Below are 11,212 nucleotides of genomic sequence, written 5' to 3'. Positions count from 1 at the left end.
GTACCCCCACCCTTCCCCCTTCTTTAAATAAAATACATATAACCCTGCACAGATTTATTATATAAAGTAGTATGTCGGCCTATGTGGTGAAAATATTGTCAATGAGTATTAAAGGCGTTTTTCTTTAAGCCTGAAGGCTGTGGAAAGTCCTAAGGAAAGCCCCTACTGCCCACATTGAGTGCCCTGCCTAATGGAAGCCACACTATGTACGCCACATCCTAATGGTCATGAGTGTCAGTCACAGAGTTGCTGACCCTGTACTCATGGTTTGTTTGGTTTCCCCATTGATCCCTGTGTCTAACCTAGAGGCTTACAGTATTGGGAATACTGTATCTCCTCTCTGGACTTTGCCTTAATGTCTCTAAGAGTCTCCTTCTGTCTGGTCTGTGTGCATTGTCTGTCTGTCTGTCTGTCTGTTCGTTTGTCCGTATTGTCCTGTATGCACTGTACACGTGCCTGCCTGTCTCTGTGTGTGTCTGCTGAGGTGTGAGGAGGGACAGTGTGACTGGTGACCCATTCATTCCACATGGGGGCTGCCCGTACCCATTGTTCCTGGAAAATGGCAGATGAGAGTAGTGTGCTCTGTGGAAACAAAACAACTCCCTGTCTATAATCCCACAGAGTGGAACTAATCCACGGGCACAGGCTCACATTATCTCACCTCCTCCTTCAACACATACAGATGTATGACCTTAATTTGATCACTCTGCTGTTTCGGAAATGTCCCACACAGCAGGAAATGCACACTTTTAACGTATTCTAGGTTGAAAAAGGTTTCTAAAGATTGTAATTTCCACTTTACATTTTCAGACTCGATTTGCTCGGAACAAAAAAACGTATCATTTAAAAACAATAATCCACACACTTATTCACATTTCCTATTGCTGCAAGGATTATTTTCCTGTTGTGAGAATGATCAAATTAAGATCCTACATCTGTAGGCCTACTACAGTACATGGATGAAGATATACAAACACCCAACATGTCAGCAGATTAACAACCTACTGTATGTCTAAGAGTTTAAATAAAACATTGTCAATGTAGTGGCGCACCCATAGCAATACACTGAATAATGTAATAACTGTAGGCCTCTTTTCAGGCCCAATCCATAACAAATCCACATGCTCAGGTTGTCAATGGCAGCTTCAAGCTCAAAAGGTTTCAAAGGCTTGTCGTCATTGCATTGGGAGCGACTTAATAGCCACTGACTATCATTGACTTTTGGACCAATTTCATACAAACAGGAATGTGATAGCATACATTGCTGCCAAGCTCATGATAGCCCACTTCCTCAAAACGGTTACATTGTGTCACAGAGGTTGTCCCTTCTGTAGCAGTGTGTGGATACATTCACTGGGGAAGCCAAGCCAGTTAAAAAAAGCCATATTAGTTCATATATAACTATAACCCATTAGTTCATTCACCACAAAAAGGCTGTGACAACAAAAATACTAAATTCACACAGTGGTGGAATAAATTCAACTACACATACGTTTGCATCATCACAAAAGCGGAGAGCAACATCTGTCCAGCAATGTTCCCTCAAATTTTAGGGGGCACTGATCAAATATTTGGTCTTGTGAGCAGAAACTTGAAAGTTGTGAGAATTTTGTGCAACTTCCAGCGAGCGTTTACAGTGAACACTGAGGTTGTACCCTTACAGTTTTAGACAGTATCCAATAGGCTATTGTGGTTATTTCAGCATAATGTAGGCCTAGCAACAAAACCAATCGAGCAAATCCCATAACATTTTCACATGGAAATAGCTTCTGTTGATGTCTATGATGTAGCCTACAATAGCCTGTATGTGGTGTTCAATGCAGGCCTACATTGCATGAGACTTTTAAAAAGTTTATAAAGGGCTTGACATGAATTCATGATTTCTTTAGTTGGTCTGTAACATCATGGGCCAAATAGGTCAATCAATCAGTCAAATGTATCTATAAAGCCCTTCTTACATCAGCTGATGTCACAAAGTGCTGTACAGAAACCCAGCCGAAAACCCCAAACAGCAAGCAACGCAGGTGTAGAAGCACGGTGGCTAGGAAAAACTCCCTAGAAAGGCCAGAACCTAGGAAGAAACCTAGAAAGGAACCATGCTATAAGGGGTGGCCAAACCTCTTCTGGCTGTGCCGGGTATAGATTATAGCAGAACATGGCCAAGATGTTCAAGTGTTCATAGATGACCAGCAGGGTCAAATAATAATAAATCACAGTGGTTGTTGAGGGTGCAACAGGTCAGCACCTCAGGAGTAAATGTCAGTTGGCTTTTCATAGCCAATAATTCAGAGTATCTCTACCGCACCTGCTGTCTCTAGAGAGTTGAAAACAGCAGGTCTGGGACAAGTAGCACGTCCGGTGAACAGGTCAGGGTTCCATAGCCGCAGGCAGAACAGTTGAAACTGGAGCAGCAGCAGCACGATCAGGTGGACAGCAAGGAGTCATCAGGCCAGGTAGTCCCGAGGCATGGTCCTAGGGCTCAGGTCCTCAGAGAGAAAGAAAGAGAATTAGAGAGAGCATACTTCAATTCACACAGGACACCAGATAAGACAGAAGAAATACTCCAGATATAACAGACTGACCCTAGCCTCCCAACACAAACTATTGCAGCATAAATACTGGAGGCTGAGACAGGAGGGGTCGGGAGACACTGTGACCCCGTCCGAAGATACCCCCAGACAGGGCCAAACAGGCAGGATATAACCCCAACCACTTTGCCAAAGCACAGCCCCCACACCACTAGAGGAATATCTCCAACCACCAATTTACCATCCTGAGACAAGGCCGAGTATAGCCCACGAAGATCTCCCACACGGCACAATCCAGGGGGGGGGGGGGCGCCAACCCGGACAGGAGGATCACATCAGAAACTCAACCTACTCGAATGACGCACCCCTCCTAGGGAAGGCATGGAAGGGCACCAGTAAGCAAATGAGCCCCTGTAATCTTAGGTTTCCACTTAGGTTTCCAAGATGGCGTAGCAGTCATACGTCCTTTGTCCTCGTCTTGTCCCGTGTATATATGTTTTGTATCTTTTTGTCTTTTTCTTTGCATATTTTTGAATATCTTTTTTCTAAAAACTCAACTTCAAAACACTCTCCTGCAACCCGCCTCACCAAATGTGGTGAGGATCTGTTTTTTTCTTTTTCAAAAGTATTATTTACCTCGTATCTGAAATCTACAACAGAAGCTAGCCAGAAGCAAGCCAGTTCACTAGCTAATGTTAGTATTCAGCTAACCACAACTAGCGGTCATCAGCTATCCTTTAGTTCGGAAAGCTATCGCCAGTTTTGAACAACGCGACTCAGACCAGAGCATACCGGACCTATTTTTTCTACATATCCCCGGATTTCTACCGCAAGCTCTGGACATTTACACCTGGATCTTGCAGCTAACTAGCTGCTATCTGAGTGACTATTGGCTACCGTCAATTCCAGAGCAAACACCAATTATCCCGGCGCTAGCCAGCTGAAGAGTTCCATCAGCCACTCCTGGGCTACAATCACCTATTTTTACTTTTTTTATTTTATCACCCGTTTTACTGCCGATGCGGAGCCCCACCTTCACGACTGGAATACCAACGTATCTGCCGAAGGAGTTATTCAACTGGCCCCTCCATCGCGACGTAACCTGAACGCCCATCTGCTAACTGCAGCCCGCTAATCGTTAGCTGTCTTGAGCATATCGGCTGCCATCTGAACAGGTTTACTGAACAATCTTCTTGGGCCACTATAACGATAACTATTTTGACAATTTGATTGGTCCCCTCTACCACTCGGAACCCACTAATCTACCAATGGAAAAGCACGGGGAGGCTAAAAACAGACCTCCATCTTCTGCAAGCTTGCTACCCATGGCTCGGCTGAATCGCCGTGACCCTAACCAACCTCACTACTCACTGGACCCTTATGATCACTCGGCTAAGCATGCCGTTCCTTAATTTCAATATACCTTGTCGATTGCTGTTCTGGTTAGTGTTTATTGGCTTATTTCACTGTAGAGCCTCTAGCCCTGCTCATTATACCTTATCCAACCCTTCAGTTCCACCACCCACACATGCGATCACATCACCTGGTTTCAATGATGTTTCGAGAGACAATATTTATTTCATTATCACTCAATGCCTAGGTTTACCTCCACTGTATTCACATCCTACCATACCTTTGTCTGTACAATATACTGTGAATCTATTTTATCACCCCCAGAAAAATGGTTCCTTTTACTCTTTGTTCCGGACATCCTAGACGTCCAATTCTCATGACTTTTAGCCATACCCTCATCCTACTTCTCCTCTGTTCCTCTGACTATGTAGAGGTGAATCCAGGTCCTGCAGTGTCTAGCTCCACTCCTATTCCCCAGGCACTCTCTTTTGATGACTTCTGTAACCGTAAAAGCCTTGGTTTCATGCATGTTAACATTAGAAGCCTCCTCCCTAAGTTTGTTTTATTCACTGCTTTAGCACACTCTGCCAACCTGGAAGTCTTAGTCGTGTCTGAATCCTGGCTTAGGAAGACCACCAATAACTCTGAAATCTCCATCCCGAACTACACCATTTTCAAACAAGATAGAACGGCCAAAGGGGAGGGTGTTGCAATCTACTGCAGAGATAGCCTGCAGAGTTCTGTCCTACTATTCAGGTCTGTACCCAAACAATTTGAACTTCTACTTTTAAAAATCCACCTCTCTAAAAACAAGTCTCTCACCGTTGCCGCCTGCTATAGACAACCCTCTGCCTTCAGCTGTGCCCTGGATACCATATGGGAACTGATTGCCCCCCCATCTATCTTCAGAGCTTGTGCTGCTAGGTGACCTAAACTGTGACATGCTTAACACCCCGGCCATCCTACAATCTAAGCTTGATACCCTCAATCTCACACAAATGATCAATGAACCTACCAGGTACAACCCCAAAGCCGTAATCACGGGCACCCTCATAGATATCATCCTAACCAACTTGCCCTCTAAATACACTTCTGCGGTTTTCAACAAAGATCTCAGCGATCAATGCCTCATTGCCTGCATCCGTAATGGGTCAGTGGTCAAACGATCTCCACTAATCACTATCAAATGCTCCCTGAAACCCTGAAAGACTTCAGCGAGCAGGCATTTCTATTCAACCTGGCCAGGGTATCCTGGAAGGATATCAACCTCATCCCGTCAGTAGAGGACGCCTGGTTATTTTGTTTAAATGCCTTCCTCACCATCTTAAATAAGCATGCCCCATTCAAGAAAGGTAACACCAAGAACAGATATAGCCCTTGGTTCTCTCCAGACCTGACTGCCCTTAACCAACACAAAAACATCCTATGGCGTTCTGCATTAGCATCGAACAGCCCCTGTGAAATGCAACTTTTTAGGAAAGTTAGAAACCAATATACACAGGCAGTTAGAAAAGCCAAGGCTAGCTTTTTCAAGCAGAAATTTGCTTCCTGCAACACAAACTCAAAAAAGATCTGGGACATTGTAAAGTCCATGGAGAATAAGAGCATGCTTTCCACTTGGCTACCCCTACCCCTACTCCGGTCAACAGCACTGCCCCCCCCCCACAGCAACTCGCCCAAGCCTTTTCCATTTCTTTTCCATTTCTCCTTATCCCAAATCCAGTCAGTTGATGTTCTGAAAGAGCTGCAAAATCTGGACCCCCACAAATCAGCCGGGCTAGACAATCTCGGCACCATTCTGTATACTTCTGGCCCTTCTTTGGACACTGTGTTAACAACCCTCCAGACGAGCTTCAATGCCATACAACTCTCCTTCCGTGGCCTCCAATTGCTCTTAAATACAAGTAAAACTAAATGCATGCTCTTCAACCGATCGCTCCATGCACCTGCCCCCCTTCCAGCATCACTACTCTGGAAGGTTTCTGAATATGTGGACAACTACAAATACCTAGGTGTCTGGTTAGACTGTAAACTCTCCTTCCAGACTCAGATCAAAAATCTCCAATCCAAAGTTAAATCTAGAATTGGCTTCCTATTTCGCAACAAAGCATTCATCACTCAACACTGCATACCCTCGTAAAACTGACCATTTTACCAATCCTCGACTTCGGCGATGTCATTTACAAAATAGCCTCCAACACCCTACTCAACGACCTGGATAACAATATCCCTATACTTTTAGCTTTAGCCAGCACCATCTTCAGATTAGCCTTAACGTCGGTAGTCCTGCCCCTGGTAAACAGTGTATGATCGCTGAAGTCTAATACTGCCGGTAATGGAGTCGCCAATGACTAAGGTTTTCAATTTGTCAGAGCTTCGGTGTCTCAGACCCTGTAACGGTTGGAGTAGAGACCCCACGAAGGCTTGGCCTCTGACTCTGCCCCGTTTCTTAATGGGGAGAGCCGGTTGAAAGTTTCTGCCGGCTGAATGAGCGGCACCGGTTGAGCATTCCTACAGCATTTCCTTCCAGAAGCCATGAGACAATTGCCCGGCTGCTGGGACTGTGCGAGGGGATTTAAACTACTATCTGTACTTACTGGTGGCATAGACGCTGTTTCATCCTTTCCTACTACACTAAAATGACCCTTGCCTAACGATTGCGTCTGAAGCTGGGCTTGCAGCACAGCCATCCTCGCCATAAGGCGATTGTTCTCCTGTATATTATGAGTACAGCGACTGCAATTAGAAGAGATCATGTTAATGTTACTACTTAGCTTCGTCTGGTGGAGGTCCTGACGAATGACGTCCAGATAAAGCGTCCGGGTTGAAAAAGTTTATTGAAAAAAGTTGAGCGAGGGAAAAACTAAAAATATAAACCGTAATTAAAAAGTATAAACCGTAAAGGTGGCAGGTAGCAAAGTAAGGTTAGCAACAAACCGCACAGCAGCACGTAAACAAGTCTACAAGTTATGACTGTACATTGCATTGCATTGTGTTGTATGATGCAAGAAACCACTTTATAAAATTAATTATTATTACTGTACCATTGTCACGCCCTGACCATAGAGATCCTTTTTATTCTCTATTTTGGTTAGGTCAGGGTGTGACTAGGGTGGGTAGTCTAGTTTTTTTTTCATTTCTATGTTGGCCTGGTATGGTTCCCAATCAGAGGCAGCTGTCTGTCGTTGTCTCTGATTGAGGATCATATATAGGCAGCCTTTTCCCACTGGGTTTTTGTGGGATCTTGTCTATATCTAGTTGCCTGCGAGCACTACATTAGTTTCACTTCATTGATTTGTGTAAAGTCAAATCTTTAGGTTACGTCAGTAACCCCCGGATCTCTGATAGTATGAGGGAGTTATTTCACTTATGGTATACGCCCCCAGCGTATTCATCAGAAGCCTTTATTACAGCAGCCATGATTGGCTGGACATCGAGACGTGTGCATCGGGAAGGGTGTCTCTCCTACCCTATAAAAAGGTCCAACGCAGCGTCTCTGAACCATTACAAAATAAGCAATACCTCTTCCTCACTCATGCAAGGAGGGTGGTCTTGTGAAATACCTCACTCATACTATCAGAGAACCGGGGTTACGGTTGTAACCTAAAGTTCTCTTTCAACTATTTATTTCGGTATTTCCCTTATGGGATATACTGACTCCCATGTTGCCAGACAAGCTTATCCTGACAATGACTGCCCTGTGCGATATATCACACAAAATCGGGCTTTGCCCTCAGAAGATCCTACACGTTAAACAGTATGTGCCAGCGTCTGCGGAGACAATGAGCCTATAAAACTTTGCAAATGTAAGAGGCGAACCCAACTCGCTGCTGAGCAAATATATTGGATAGATATGCCCTTAAATAAATCCCAGGATGTAGCCATTCCTCTAGTGGAATGAGCCCATAGGCCAACAGGAGACTGAAGACCCTTACTTGTGTAGGTCAAAGCGTTAGCCCTCACTATCTAGTGGGAGAGGCGTTGTTCAGTGAGAAATTTACCTGTGTGAGGTTTCGCCCAGGCAACTGATCACATTTTCTAAATCCCTTTGTCCTGTCCATGTAGATTGCCAGAACGCACACCGGGCACAACATATGCAAATGTTGATGTTTCCGGAGAGGAAAACAGTGGGAGATAAAAAGCTACCAGCTCAAGGGGAAGATGCATCAAAGATGGGTTAATAATCTTAGGGAGGCGGGGTTAGGCCGCAATGATACCTTATTGTTACCGGGTGCAAATTGTACACATAATGAGTGCACTGAGAGTGTGTAAATGTCACTTACACGCTTGGCGGAGGACAATTCTAGTAATAGCACAGCCTTAAATGAAAGCATCTTTAACTCCACCTGATCCAGGGGCTAAAAGGCTGTTAGCATAGAGTATTCATAACAATTGATAAATCCCATGACCGGGAAAGCTGTTTTGGACACTGGAAGCAAACGATGTGCACCGTTCATAAAACGGGCAACAAGGGGGTGTTGCCCCACTGTTGTGCTCCCAAAACCCACATGACAAGCCGAAATAGCTGCTAGATATACCTTAATAGTCAGAGCACTGGAATGGCACTGTCTGTGATTTAGTGCACCATTCCTCAAACATGTGCCATTGACAACTATAAAGGGATCTGGTGGATGAGGCTCTAGCACTCTGAATAGTCTAAATAACATTTTGGGGAAACCCGGCAGTGTTGAAGTTGAACCATTCATGGCCCAGGCCCAGAGTGCCAACCGTTCCGAGTGAGGATGGAAAATCTCCCCTCGTGGCTGGTCCCGACGCAGGGGGAGGGGCCACGGTTGATCTCATAGTGGGGGGAATGCACACAGGAGGAGGTGTCCACGTGTGCCAATGCATCCACTCCCATCGGTGTATCCCGAGTATTCTCTATTGATGCATAAAGATCCACTGCTGGAATGCCGAAGTGCATCCAAACCTGACTGGCTACCTCTGGGTGGAGCTTCCACTCTCCGTATAGAGGGTTCCCCCTGGAAAGTACATTTGCCCCCAGATTCAGTACTCCCGGTACATGAGTAGCGCTCTCAGTGACTGGAGATGCACACTGCTCCACATAATCACTATGTGTGCCAGTGTGTGTAAGTGAGGGGATTGCAGTCCCCCTTGTCTGTTTATGTAAGCCACAACAGTGGTATTGTCTGTTCTGACTAGAACGTGACGACCCACCAGAAATGTGAGGACTAACCGTTCAGAATTATTATTATTTTTAGTCTCTGTTCAGTGTGTTCTCATTGGGAAACGATATTTCTTAGGCACTTGTTTTTAGTTCCTACCGCTTCCACTGGATGTCACCAGTCTTTGGAATTTGGTTGAGGTTATTGCTTTGTGCAATGAAGAAGTACGGCCATCTAGGAAATGGGTAACACTGTTGAGAGTGTGCAAGACTTGAAAAGTAGTGTTGGTTTGTTGTCTTCCTGTATTGAACACAGATAGACCAGTCTTCAATTTGATCGATTATTAACGTTTAGAAATACCTAAAGTTGTATTGCAAAAGTAGTTTGAAATGTTTTGGCAAAGTTTACAGGCAACTTTTGAGCTATTTTGTAGTGACGTTCCGCAATTTGGAAGCTGTTTTTTTTCTGGATCAAATGCGCCAAACATTTTTGGTATATATGGACGGAATTAATTGAACAAAAGGACCAATTATGATGTTTATGGGACATATTGGAGTGCCAACAAAAAAAAGCTTGTCAAAGGTAAGGCATGTTTTCTATTTTATTTCTGCGTTTTGTGTAGCGCCTGCAGGGTTGAAATATGCTACGCTCTTTGTTTACTGTTGTGCTATCATCAGATAATAGCTTCTTATGCTTTCGCCGAAAAGCCTTTTTAGAATCTGACGTTGGCTGGATTCACTACGACTGTAGCTTTAATTTTGTATCTTACATGTGTGATTTAATGAAAGTTTGATTTTTATATCATTTCATTTGAATTTGCCGCGCTGCATTTTCCCTGGCTTTTGGTCAAGTGGGACGCAAGCGTCCGCTATACCATAAGAAGTTTAAGCACGTAGATCTAGGATCGGGCGTATGCTTCCCCCGATGTCATTTCCTCCCAGAGTACACGTGCTGATTCCCCTGAGCCTGAGTGTGTATGATTCCCTTGAATCAAGTCTGGGTGAACGTGAATTGCAGTCTATATCCTCTGTCTATCATGCCCTGTACCCAGTTTGACACTGCGCATGCCACTCCGAGAGAGGGCTGACCGGGCTTCCCCCATAGGACTGTACAGCAGTACACCCTCCGCCTCTGCCGGGGAAGGGTGTACGACAGTCCGACAGTCGGTGACGCACTGTGCATGTCCGGCTGGCTCGTAGCGGGAGAGCGCTTATGTGGCCTATCACCCCAGAAGGAGTAGTAGCTTCCTCTGGTGGCATTATAGGGAGGCACGCTGTTTGTTTAGATTTTTGACTGCGCCCTTGGCCTGTAGCCTGGTTGCGCTAGTGTTAACATATTTAATGTAAACTTACATTGGGGAGTGTTTGTGAGACAAGAGGGGGCCTTGTAGGAGCATCCACCTGAACATTGTCTCTTCTCCTCTTTGGGCTGTACTCTGTTGCCACAGTCTTGGTCCCGGTATGCCGGAAAGAACACCGAGGTGCCTAAGAACTTGCACCCTGGAACAAGCTCAGGATTGACGGAGGCGATAGAACTGCGCTTGGGGGAGGCCATTCTTGCTTCTCTGGCGATGGGTACATCGCTAGGCCATCCGCTTCTTCCTCCTTACCCCCTGGGTGGGGTTAGGGGCAGGCTGGCTCCTTGGTGCCATGGGTGGGAAAAGACGCTTCTTAGACCAGGGGCCCTTAGGGTCCAATGTTCTCTGCTGCCCTGGGCTTGCAGCTTGGGGGTCTGGACGTCTGAGGATCTTAAAGGTTGAGGGGGGTCGAACTGCTGCAGCATGGGCAAAGGTGTGGCAAGGCACAGGGGAGGCACTGGGCTGTGTCTTCCTGGGGGCTTCACCCTCCCTCTTTTTCTCCTCACACCGTTTCTGCATCATCTCGACGGTGGGTCCGAAAAGGCCTTTAGGGTCTAGTGGAGCATCCAGGATATTCAGCTTCTCACTATTAGACACCGTGGATAGGTTGAGCCATCGAGCCCTCTCCTGGGATATCATGAGCGCCATCGCTCTTCCTGACGCCTGGACATCGGCTTTCAACAGACTGAGGTCTGTGGCAATACAGATTTCATCCCATAGACCTGGCTCCGGTGTGACCGCTAGCTCCTCCTGTAGCTCAGCTTGGTATGCTGAGAGCATGGAGGTGGTCCTTAGAGCCCTCACCGCTGTGGCGACCGACCTGTAGAACTTCTCTGTTGCAGAAGACT

This window comes from Oncorhynchus masou, chromosome 9 (assembly GCF_036934945.1).
Source record: "Oncorhynchus masou masou isolate Uvic2021 chromosome 9, UVic_Omas_1.1, whole genome shotgun sequence".
Classification (NCBI taxonomy): Eukaryota; Metazoa; Chordata; class Actinopteri; order Salmoniformes; family Salmonidae; genus Oncorhynchus; species Oncorhynchus masou.
This window is presented reverse-complemented; position numbering follows the sequence as displayed.